This window comes from Eublepharis macularius, chromosome 4 (assembly GCF_028583425.1).
Source record: "Eublepharis macularius isolate TG4126 chromosome 4, MPM_Emac_v1.0, whole genome shotgun sequence".
Classification (NCBI taxonomy): domain Eukaryota; kingdom Metazoa; phylum Chordata; class Lepidosauria; order Squamata; family Eublepharidae; genus Eublepharis; species Eublepharis macularius.
In genome coordinates, this window is record NC_072793.1 from 17,030,122 (window position 1) to 17,042,744 (window position 12,623).

A 12,623-nucleotide genomic window follows, 5' to 3' on the forward strand; every position below is an offset into this window, starting at 1 on the left:
TTTTAGTTATCATTTAGGGGAATGCCTTTCTGTCCCTATAACCAACACCTGTGGCAAACTTTATCTGCACATGCTTACAAGCCTGTTTTGCTGAAAGTTTGCTTAAAAATCCTACCTTCTGTCGATGTGGCAATGATCCATGGATTTCAGTATCCACAAATGGAGTCACGGGCGAGGAACATACAGGACCAGAGAAGTGTTGGCAATGGTGGAGGGGGGGAGGCAGGGAGCTGTGCCAGGCCTGGAGGAAGGCTGCAGCAATAGTGGGGGAAGTCAGGGAACTTGCAGGGAGGAAGAATCTCATTCCCCTGCCTTTTCTTCCTCTCCACTCCCCCATATCTTATGTGTCATTATTACCTGCTTTCCCCCAAACCATTCTCTCTTCCTCCCCTTAACTCCCAACTCATTTTCCATCTCTCCTCCCCACTCCCGCCTAACCCATTCCCCCTTCTCCCACTCATTGTCTCTTTTCCCCACTTAACCCCCCAAATCCAGTCTCTTTCTTCCCTCCTTATACCCCAACCCATTCTCTGTATCTCTTCCCACCAACCCATTTTCTGGATCTCCTCCCACCTTGACCACCTACCCCTTCTCTCTTTCCCTCTCTCCCCTCCACTCATTCTGTGGAGTAGATTCACAGAGAAGAGTCCTTCCCTGCCCTGCTTGTCCAACCCCCTCGCCCCCCTCAAATTTAACATTTCACAACCCTGCTTCCTCTGCCTGCTAGTCTATTCCCTGTGGCCCACAGCCGTCTTTTGATGGCGCAGCATGAAGCAGGCTCCACTACCCCACCAGCATCCTGGCCAGGGGTGGTAGCAGCAATGATGAGAGCTGACCAAGCCCCACACAGCCTTCTCCTGGCCCATGGGTGGCCAGAGCAGTCCCTGCCACTCCCTCAGCCCAGCTGTCTTCTCTTTGGGCTGGGCCACCAGGAGCACTCAAAATGCCACCCCTCTCTTCCCCCAGACTCCACCCATACTCAAAATCAGCAGGAGTCAGCTGATGGGGAAGCCTCTGGCACAGTCGCCTTGGAACAGGGCAGCTGCTGAGCTTCTCCCGCCTACCCCTACTTAAATCAGCCTGCAGAACCATGGGGCAGCCTCTGACGCGCCAGGCTATGAGTGCAGCAACTGTCTCTTGCCCCCCCCCCCCCACACACACACTCTGCCCTTACTTGGAACAGGCAGGAGGCAGCCACTTGCTTTAGAGGAAGCCTTATCTATAAGCTTCGGAACCCCCCAGGTTTGAAGAAAAATCTGTAAAGTTTTTAAAAATGGACAGGGAGTTTAAATCCACTCCCAAGCTGAGGTGAATTGTCCCCGCATGCACACAATGTGCCTCTGCTGGCCTGGCTAAGTCCACCTTCCTCGCTGTGTGCAGCAGGCGTTGGACAAGGGTGAGCCACTGCTTGAGCTGGAAGGGTACACGCGAGAGCGGGAGGGCAGGAGCCACCCAGTGCCATCATCGTTCCCCTCAAAGCAGCGGAGAGCAGGCCATGCGGAGGGCAGGGGAGCTAAGCAGCCACGGTGGGCAGAATGGAATGGTGGGGGCAGAGCACTGAAGACTGGGGGGGGTGCAAGTAGGGAGCCTCCTTCAGCATTGCACAGTCGTTTTCCCAGGAAGCAGACAACTTCCAGCGCTGACACAGCGGCTGCCTCCTCCCCATTCTGCAGCAGCGCTGGCAAAGTGATGAGGATGAGTTTGTGTATGACAGAGAGATGGTGGCAGTGGGGGACAAAGCAAGAAAGAAAAAGTGTGTGTGTGTGTGTGTGTGTGTGTGTGTGTGTGTGTGTGTGTGTGTCAGATACATGGCATTGGGGGATGGAGCAAGAAAGTGTGTGTACGAGACAGACCGACGATGATGATGATGATGATGATGACCACTGTGTAACTACAAGAGGGGGAAACATAAGGGCTCTCCATGGAGAGAAGTCGATTGTTCTCCTCATACAGCTTTCTCCCTTTGCCTCTCCCTCACAGCCCTTGCACGGTCTTCCTTTTCTACTGCTTCCTTTCTCCCCCCCCACACACATCCTGTCTCACTTCCCCCACCTCCCACTCTCCCTCCAGTCCTTCCTTCTTTTCCTTCCTTCAGTTTCTCCTCCCCTTTTCCTTTCTCCCTTCAACCTGCATTCCTCACCTTTGCTTCAGTTTTCTTTCTTCCCACTCTCCGTATTTCATCTCTTTCCTGCCTGCTTTACACCATTTTAGTCTTGCTCCCAAAGATGTTCACACCAAGTGAATATTTTGATAAGCATTTCCAATTCTTAGTCATATAGCCTGTCACAGGACCCCAAGAATCTCCATGCCAAAACAGACAGCATTAGCTGCGTGAAATGGCGCTGGCAGAAAGGGCTGGCTGCTCCTGCAACTCAGCTGAAGTTTCAAAAGGGAACTGCAGCAGCCGTTTCCGATTGCTCAGGAAACCACAGATGTCAGTGATGCTGTCTGCAGCTACCGATACAATCCAAAATGGCAGCTGTATATTTTCAATGGGTATATAATGGAGAAGCCAATACAACTATATTTGGAAAATTGGAAAAAATGTGCTCGTGGCTAAAAATTTAATTTGTAGTTATAGGATGGCCACCTTGCGGGGGGGAGGGTTACAAAAGGGGTAAAAGATGTATCATAGGAGAACTGTGACTGTATTGAAATGTAATAATATGTGATGCATTAATAAAAAAAATTAGGAAAAAAAATCCAAAATGGCAGCTAAGATCTAGTGACATGGTCTCATGAGATTCCAACATTTTAAACCTTAAGGTTTTAATTAATCCTCTCCTTTAAAAAAAAATGTAAAACTTTTCTGCAAACCTGGCTTTCCCCCCAGATTTGTAGAAACATTTCCCCATTCTGTACCTGGCCTATCCAGATTAGAAGCACCCTTAACAACCGCAGCCAATTCTCTACAATCAGCCCTGATGCAGCAAGTGCATATCTGTGGGTGTTTCAATCTCAGTGCTGTCAGGAAAATTACTGTTTTTCTTGCATTATTTTCCCATGAAAAACGTAAATGATGATTTTAGTTCAACTCAATGACTGCGACTATACTAAAACAGAAGAAAGGTTTAAACAAAGAGGGATCATTTTCCTTCATAAAAGTCTCCTCTCATCAACTTTCTGAACAACTCATATCTTTAAGAAAACTAGTAGATCAACACTTCTACCTCACTATAGCTCTATTCATGCATAGTTATACATAGATGCACCAGTTTGAATTTGAATGGACTTCCCATTGAAATCAGTGCAATTTGGATGGACAAAATCCACATTTAGATTTGAACGTGAATCCTAGAGATGGGCATGAACCAAAATACGAACCAAAATTCATAATGAACCAGGCCAGTTCATGGTTCGTGAACCAGCAGTTTGTCAGATCCCATTTCTGACGAACCAGCACGAACTTTAGGCTGGTTCATTTGGTTCGTTTTTTGGTTTGTCACTGCAGACAGCCTGGTGCCAATCAATCAGTTTCCTAGGCAACAGGGGATGGACTTCCTGCAGACCTTCTGCTGACCCAGAAGTGACCTTCTGCTGGCCTGGAAGTGATGATTTTCTGACCTGGATGTGACGTTTTCATGAACCAAACGAACCAGTTCGCAAACTGGTGACAGATTCATGAAAGTTTGTGGTTCGTGAAATTTGACGAACTACGTTTTTTTCCGGTTCATGCCCATCTCTAGTGAATCCAATACTCCTCTGGATGTCAGTTCAGAGACAATCCATGAACACAGGATAGTCCCATGCACATATCTCTTTATCTGGACTGGGTTTTGGATTTTTTCCCCCAAAAATAAAAATTCAGGATAAATATCAATTTAACATTTTCTAAAGCTGGCAAATTTTTCTTTCACTCCCCCAAAATAAAGATGATAGAAAACTTGACCAGAAAAGAGCCACATCTGCACAGAGAAGGCAATTTTGCTATTTCAGTTTAATACTGATTTCCACTTTTAATCTTAATTCCCTTCTTTGAACAGGCTTTTTCTTTTTCTTTTTGCAGGGGAGGTGGATGTTTTACACTATTTCAGTCTTGCTCCCAAAGATGTTCACACCAAATGAATACTTTGATAGGCATTTCCAATCTTTAATCATCTAGCCTGTCACAAGATCCCAAGAATCTTCTCCATGCCAAAACAGACAGCATTAGCTGTGTGAAATGGCTCTCACAGAAAGAGCTGGCTGTACACAGAGAACACAAAAGGCTTTCTGGAATTTCCCACGGGGATGCAGCACTGCAATTGGTGCTTTTTAAAACCTCGACTCAGTATGAGACAATATCTGCAACACGATACAGGGTGATACGTACAAGACTCAACACATGGGTGCCCCCATAGTTATTAACTCCTAAAGATCTTCTGGCTAGATTGCCAGAGGCCTGCATAAAATATCCAGCTCGGTACTGAATTGGGGGGGGGGGCTGACACCCCTTGGACACTCTACAAAGGGAGCAGCCCACCTGTGGGAATACTCTATGGAGTACAATGAATTTCTTTACATTATTTACAGCCCACCCTTCTCAGTGAGATTACATAGGTGGATTACACAGTGAAGTTCAATAAAATCAACAGCTGAGGCGTTCAACAAACAACAGGGTACAGATCAATTTTTTTTAGTAATTAACACATCTTGGGGTATATGTGTGCAGAATAGATGCAGAAATCTGATACATAGCTGAAACAATGTTGAAATAAAACAAGCAATTCAACATGACATAAAAAGCAACAGTAATAGACAGTGCACATTAGTATAGTCTACAGTCCCTATGCCTTCACTGAAACAACTCTTTGAAATATTTCCTTATAGCACAGGCGGATTACTTGCATATGAAAGCCCTCCTGATTAATTCTATTTTGCACAGTTTGCGAAAAGCCAGGTGAGCGAGAGCTTTCATCACCTTTTCAGGCAAGCTATTCCCTAAGATGTGGCCACTATTTTTGCCCATTTGCAGGGTAGCACCTGCAGAAGGTCCACTCAGATGAGCAAAGTGGCCGTGGCATAGCACAGAGAGAGAGGAGGTCCTGCAGTAACGAGAGACCAAGGCCATGGGATGGGATAGCCAATATCGTGAACTGAGCTTGGTAACTGATGGTCAGTCAATGCAGTGACTACAGAATGGGAGTAATCTACATGCTATGCCTAGCTCCTGGTAATAACCAAGCTGTGTCATTCTGCACCAACTGCGGGCTCTGAGCTGACTTTGAGGGACATGTATATAGCATGCATTGCAGTTACCATACCAAGGATTCAGGTGGCCAGATCAGCTGTGTCAGAGTACGGGGCCATCTTTCAGGCTAGACTGAATTTGCAGGAGGCATTTTTTTGCAACTGCATTAACTTGCTTCTGTAGCAGCAGTTCTGGGTCCAGCATAACACCGAGTCTCTTAACTGAATCTGAAAGGGTCAGCTGAACCTCACTGAAAGTGGAGAGCGCAATCTCTTTCAAGAGCTCGGCCTTCCCAACCAGCATCACTTCTGTCTTCTCGTTTTCATCCTGCTGACCACGGCTGTCATGCAGCAACTCAAGACTTCTACCGCATCACCACGGGATTTGGATCCAATTTCATAGCAACAAATGATTTCCCCTAACGGTTGAAAAATATGGGGGATAAGATTGCTCTCTGTGGAACCCCACAAGATAACTCCCACCCTTTTGAGTCCATTCCGTGAGGAACAATTTTAACCAGGGAACATGCCCTGATAGCCACTTCTGTCTCCAAATGCCTGGACAGGATGGAGGGGGAGAATCGGCAGGTGGGGGCTTGTGCCAAATATTATTCATTAACAGTCCATGAAGTCAAAAACATGTAGAAAACAACGCCGACGGGGGTTTGCAGGCAAATAACATTAACCCGTTTCGTGAGTACTCCTCACTTCCTCCAGGACGTAATACAGTTCGGACTGAACGTAACCAGCACAAAAACAAGCTCTCCCACTGTTCCTCCGAAAACATAATTTACGGACATGTCCGTGAATTACGTTTTCGGAGGAACGGTGGGAGAGCTTGTTTTTGTGCTGGTTACATACTTATGTTCAGTCCGAACGGTATTACGCCCTGGAGGAAGTGAGGAGTACTCACGAAACGGGTTAATGTTATTTGCCTGCAAACCCCCGTCGGCGTTGTTTTCTACATGTTTTTGACTTCATGGACTGTTAATGAATAATATTTGGCACAAGCCCCCACCTGCCGATTCTTCTCTGTTAATTTTGGCATTCGCACTTTAACTGGTGGATTTGTTCCGGACAGTGAAGATTTGTAATCACCTTATATTTGCTAATGATTGGACTCTGTATTTATGCACTTTTGAATGATATTGTATAATCTATTATGTACTTATGCATGTATTTATAGCACTTCTGCACTTTGTAATATATGAAATTGGATTCATACTTTGGTTTTTGATTGTTTGAGCCCTGGTCTGTTGTTTCCGTTTCCCTTGTGCCGGGGTTGCCCTTGGTATTTCTGGACAGGATGGAGGAGCAGGGAAGAAGCATGGCCTTTGTCCACATTCAGACGGAGTTCATCCACTAAAGCCTCCAGACCTGTCTCCATCCCATAGCCTGGCCTGAAACCAGACTGAAAAGTGTCCAGAACACAAAAGTTATCCAAGAAAACCTATAGCTGGTCTGCTACTGCTCTTTCAATCACTTTGCCCAGAAAGGGTAGATTAGAGACTGAGTGATAATTGGCCACATCGTTTTTGCAGATAACTGCTTCTTTGAGTCGCTGGGGGAAGGTGCCTTGAGTTAGTGACCGACTTATGATAGCCATCAAGTGCTCATTTATGCAGTGTTTACATGATTTTAATAAACAGAACATCCATTCCTGCCCCAGTCATTGCCAGCCTGGTACATCTCGCTGACATCCCAGCTTCTTTTTAGAACTCTCACTAGTCTTGTCGTCCAAGGTTCCCTCGTGAGAAAACTTGAGCAGTTATTTTCAAACTCTCCGACAGATCTATAGTTTCAGCTCTAATTCCAATCCTGTCTCAGCAAAGCCACTGCCTCCCTGCTGATGTAACTAAAGGTGTATAGAAATCACGCCCCCCCCCCCCAAGATCTCCTATCTTCATAGCTGCTTTCTGGATCCTACCCATTAGCCCAACCTCACAGCTGGTCTATTTCCTTACTCTTGCTGAAATGACTGAAATTCCCAGCCTTTGACCTTGCGCATATCTCATAGCTGGTTTTCTGGATCCAAAACTGCTTCCCCTAACCTTACAGTTGGTTCATTTTCTGGACCCCCCCTCTTTAGCTGAAATCACTGAGCTTTCCCCTCCTTTGAACCCTGGACCTGCTTTTCATCACCCTCTCCTAGACTGGACTCTCACCCAGGTTCTCTTTTCAGGACTACTCTTATATGTTTTCTTTCTCCCCTTTATTCCCCCAAAGCATCATTGGCTTGCCTAACTGCTGGCCAGTCCCCTATTTCAGGTTTTTCCCCAATAAACAACAGCTCATAGGCAGTAAGTTTGTTTACTGTACTGTCTCATTCTGCCATTCTTGCAATTCCATTTTTTCATTCTATAACTTGTTAGGGAATAAAGATCTTCCGTATTTAAGGGCTATTTTCTACCTCATTCTTTTGGAGTACTTCCCCAAACTAGGATCCTGGTATACACAGACAGAAGATTTCAAAGTTAATTGTCCAGGTGATTGTATACTGGGCCACACATATATAAAGGGTTCTTTGCACACTATAGCTTTTGTGCAGATATGTATCTAGGTAATATTGGGTAGGTAAAATTGTACTTCAAGGAAGTTTTTTTCTGGGCGATAATAGTATCATATATAAAATGGATGCTGTATTTTGAGGAAAATATATTGGTGGGTGGAATGGAACGTTTGTGGAGGGGGGACTTTCTTTCCTTGATTTTTTCCAGTTTCTCTGATAGAAAATTTGGAAAATTTGGGCACACACTGGAAAAAAATCTCCAATGGAATAGTTCCTGTTTAGAATGAATAAATGCTTTTGAAGGCAAGGTTTTTCATTCTTTAAATGTACAGCATGAAAAAGTCCTGACTTTTTCAGTTTTTCCGATAGAAATACTAAATACTGGAGGGGAAACCCTATGAAATAGTTTCTTTTTTGATGAGAAACACTGTCTTACAAATCATCTTGCACATACCAAATTTACAGCACAAAGAAGTCTGAAGTCTTTATTTTTTTCAATGAAAAATTGGGAATTTTGAGGCATTCCGAAGCTAAGCAGGGTCGGCTTCGGTTAGTAATTGGATGGGAGACCTCCAACGAAGACGACCAGGGTTGCAGAGGCAGAAAATGGCAAACCACCCCTGTTCGTCTCTTACCATGAAAAACCCACCAGGGATCACCATAAGAACTGACTTGAGTGCACTCTAGTGCATCACAATAGCCGAATAAATTAAAAATTACATTTTTACATTGAGTGCATCACAATAGCCGAATAAATTAAAAATTACATTTTATGCCAGCAAAATGTAAAGGGTCAAACCAGCCTATTTCAGTCTGTCTCCGTTTTCGTCGTATAAAATGAAACATAAGATGGATAATACAAATGCAGCAGAAAGTGTTTAGTCCAGCTCCCTTCAGCTCATATAATGAAATACCCTACCTCCTCCAGAGTTTTGCAGTACCCTTCACAAAATATTTTTTTCTAAAAAATCTAAACGCCCATAGCACACGGCACATAACCAATCGCAACATGCATAAAAAGGGCTTTCCCCCCCCTCCAAGCAGCCGTCTCCAAAATGGCTATTTGCTGAGGAGGCGCTGCAGAGTGAGATGGCCTTTGAAAGGCAGTCCCAGCTATGATGATTATCATATTGTAGAATCTCTGCCCTACAGCGGAACCACAAGTGACGAAAGGCACAGGTTGGACACTTGTCAGCTTCCCTCAGGTTTTGGCGGGAAATGTAGGCAGCTTGGCGGAATGTTGGACAAGTGACCGTTGAAAAGTCCATTGGACAGCAGTCAGAGGGCCAAGCTACAAGACCAGGACGCCTACATTTCCCATCAAAACTTGAGGGAAGCTGACTAGTGTCCAACCTGTGCCTTTTGTCACTTGTAGTTCCGCTCCTAGATTAAAATTTATCATAGGGCCTGTTTTAACAAGATGCTTTTAAAGTAAGGTAGATTATTTTTAAGGTCAGGAACGACAATGGGATTCTTCTGATTCCGGGAGTCTATGGATTTATGAACAGCAGATACTTCCACCTATGTCTGTGCGTAAAGATTTTTATAATGACAGATTTATAAGGTTTGCTGCAACCGCTAGCAATATTGGAGACGAGTTAGGAACTACTCTGACCTGAAGGTCTAAGGAGGAGGACTAAACTTGATTTGCTAGGTGAATAGACTGAAAAATTGCCTTTTCATCTTGGAGCATCCCCTCCTATGAATTAGAGCCACTGCAAACGATGTGTCAGATTATGTCACCACCACTCTGAAGCAGCCAACAATTAACGAACTAAAACAAGACCTCCTGTTTCTTTGCTGTCACTTCTGACTGTAGCTAAGGTTTGATACCTGCTGTGGACTCAACTCTAACCTTTGTTTTATATTTGGTTCTCCAACTATCTTCTCAAGAACATCCTTCTAGCTTTCAGTCATGTACAAGCTGACTCCTGACTTGGAAAAATTCTAATAACTAATTAAACCACAGCATGAACAACTATTTACATTAATAAAACAATGATCCAAAATTGTAATTCGGGTTGTCAGTTTATATATACTTAATTTTGAAGCAGGTACCAATGAGTAGAGCGAGTTTTCTAATTTTAACTGTAAACAAACAGATGCACAATCAGTTAAGCCTATCTGAACTGGTTCATTCTTGCAAAGTATAACTTATGTGAGTGGTCTACTTGCATGAGCGTGCTAAAAGAGGAAACTTTCAAGAATCACATCGTTTTCATATTAATCAGAACATGGAATATTTGCAACAGCAGAAGAAAAATGATGATCTCATAAAGCCCCTTTTTTTACCATTACACAGCTCGTATGGAATAAGTCATATAGCACCTTTTCTCTACTTCACATGAGTACAACCAGGTAACAAGAATAGTTCATTTTAAGAATAAAACAGCTGAAATACAGCAGTAGTACAGTCAGGCTTGTACCGATTCTGGAGTTCTTTGCTTTCTAGAGTCATCATTCACTTTTACTTTATAACCTGATTCAGATAATTTTTTAACACCCAGCTTTTCCATAGCTTCTTTAACGTTACTCCGAAACCCTATCTGAGCTGAAATATTTGCATAAACACTTTTTATTTACATACAATAGATAATGAAATATACACTGTAGCCATACTCACATTCCATGACATGATTTTCCTTGTCTGCTACTAACGATAGATGCCTATTTGTTCAGATAATCTGAGCTATCGAAGCATTAATATACACAGGGATCACCAAATACTGCTCTATTCATATTTGGCAAACCGTCATTCTTGCTGTGGTTCTCCTAAGTCGAACTCCCTTACCATTCATTCCCAGCAAAGCAATGCATCGTCAACAAGACTGTTATCTCATAATCAGTGATGCAATAATAATAGAGATAGATCAAGACGAGTAGCTGTGTTAGTCTGTCTGTAGTAGAAAAGGAGCAAGAGTCCAGTAGCGCCTATAAGACTAACAACATTTGTGGTAGGATTTTGTTAGTCTTCTAGGTGCTACTGGACTCTTGCTCTTTTCTACTCGTATAATAATAGATATTCACTGAAACGCAAAGCCAGTTTTAAATAAGTTTTAGGAGAGACTCGGCACTGTCATCTGCATTTAAGTATACCCAAGTTTTATCTTTCTTATATTTAAATGCTGATCTTTAATTATATGGCCTGTTTTTATCCATTTCATAAAATACCCTATTTATCATATATTTTTATCTTATAGATCTTGTGCTTCTAACCCATTGTTATTTAGTAACTGCATCTCTGTACTTGATTTTAACTGTATTAATTTATGCTCAAGGCCTATGGCTAGGGTTGCCAGCCTCCAGGTGGCAGCTGGAGATCTCCCGGAATTACAACTGATCTCCAGGTGACAGAGATCAGTTCCCCTGGGGAGAATGGCTGCTTTGGAGGGGCGAACTCTATGGCATTATGATTGATTGATTGATTGATTTACTTATTGGATGTTTAGCCCACCCTCTCCGCAAGCAGGCTCAGGGCAGGTTACAATCATAGATAAATTACAACAAATAAAACCAGTAAAATACAACTCAGTACCAGCATGGATTTCAACATCCCGGGTGGTGCACCCTTCCCCCTTTCCCTGCCCACCATACACAAAGGAAGATAAGGGTGGAGGTGTGGGTTGATGAACCTCTAACTCCTCAGGCATGGGGAGGCAGATGAACCATATGCTCCCCACCACTGGCAGGAGACAGGCAGGGAGGCTAATTATACCGTTCTGAGGCCCCTCCCCAAATCCCACCCTTTCCAGGCTCCCCCCCCCCCCCAAATCTCCAGGAATTTCCCAGCCTGGACCTGGCAACCTTACCTATGGCCACATAAACAGAATAAATGATGTTGGTGGGGGTGGATATCCCTTACTTAAGCCGTGTATTCAAGCAGCAGGCATTACGCACGGGGCGGAATGTGTTTTGCTCGCTCCTTCCTCTCCTCCCAGCCCGCTCCCCTGCGTACATTTCATCATCTGCAGGATTGCTACGCGACCAGCCTCCCGTGCAGCCCGAGGAGAGATTACTGGACGGGCACGCCGCCCCAACGATGCGGGCTTTGGGGGAGACACCGCGACGAGCTTCGCCCCCGACCGGCCTGCGACACGCGCGCGCAGTTTGGGGCCAAGAAAATGGACCCCCCCCCTCCATTCCCGCCGCCTCCACCTGCCGCCCAGCCTCCTCAGGGCCGCGGCTTTCGTGCCCTCCGAGGGGCTGCCCCAGCCAGAGGGGCCGGGAGCCCTCGTCTCGCCTCCTGCGGCCCCTCAGCTTCGCCTCCCCGCCTCCCCTTCCCTTCCGCTGCCCTCTTCCTCCGCCTCAGGGCCCGCCACGGGGAGAGAAGCCAGCGGCGCCAGAGCCTACCGGGGCGGCCAAGTCTCCGCAGGCGGCGGCGGCGGCGGCCAATCCTCCTCAGGCCTGCCGAGCTGTGGCGGGCGGAGGGAGACGCCGGGCGAGGCGGGCCAGTGGCTGGCTTGAACGCCCACCTGCCGGAGGGAGGGAGGGAGGGAGGAGCGCCTGCCGCGCGGACGGGAGGCAGGCCCTGAGCCGGCGGGGGAGAAGGAGCCGCCGCCGCCCGCCCTCCCTCCCGCCTCCTCCTCGCCCTCGGCTCCGGCGGGCCCCTTGAGGACCCAGGCCGGGAGCGACGTTCCCACGTCCCCTGCGCGGCAGCCCCAACCGGCTGCTAATAGCCTGGACCGCCAAAAAAAGCAGAGTCCAGTAGCGCCGACAAGACTAACTGTCTGACGGAGAGAGCTGTGGTTCTCAAAAGCTTATGCTACTATAAAGTTGCATCTGACAGAGCTGTGGCTCTCGAAAGCTTATGCTTATTGTCAGATGCATCTGACGAAGAGAGCTGTGGCTCTCGAAAGCTTATGCTACAATAAAGTTGCATCTGATGAAGAGAGCTGTGGCTCTCGATAGCTTATGAGTTGCTTATGAGATGCATCTGACAAAGAGA

The 12,623-nt window shown here is 45.7% G+C and overlaps 1 protein-coding gene across 4 annotated transcripts in view; it reads right to left on the reverse strand.

The window, feature by feature from the left end:
* The window catches only part of ABCA5 (ATP binding cassette subfamily A member 5), a 98,205-nt gene extending 86,117 nt beyond the window's left edge, over positions 1-12,088 (reverse strand). For 2 of the 4 annotated variants that reach the window (XR_008596856.1, XM_054976906.1), the window contains exons 1-2: positions 2,141-2,203; positions 116-252 (exon numbers count right to left, since the gene is read on the reverse strand). The gene's annotated coding sequence lies outside the window, so the exon portion shown is untranslated. Of the gene's footprint in view, positions 1-115; positions 253-2,140; positions 2,204-12,028 lie in introns of those variants that run through there. The other 2 variants (XM_054976907.1, XM_054976908.1) reach the window with 2 other exon arrangements.
* Positions 12,089-12,623: the final 535 nt, after the last annotated feature.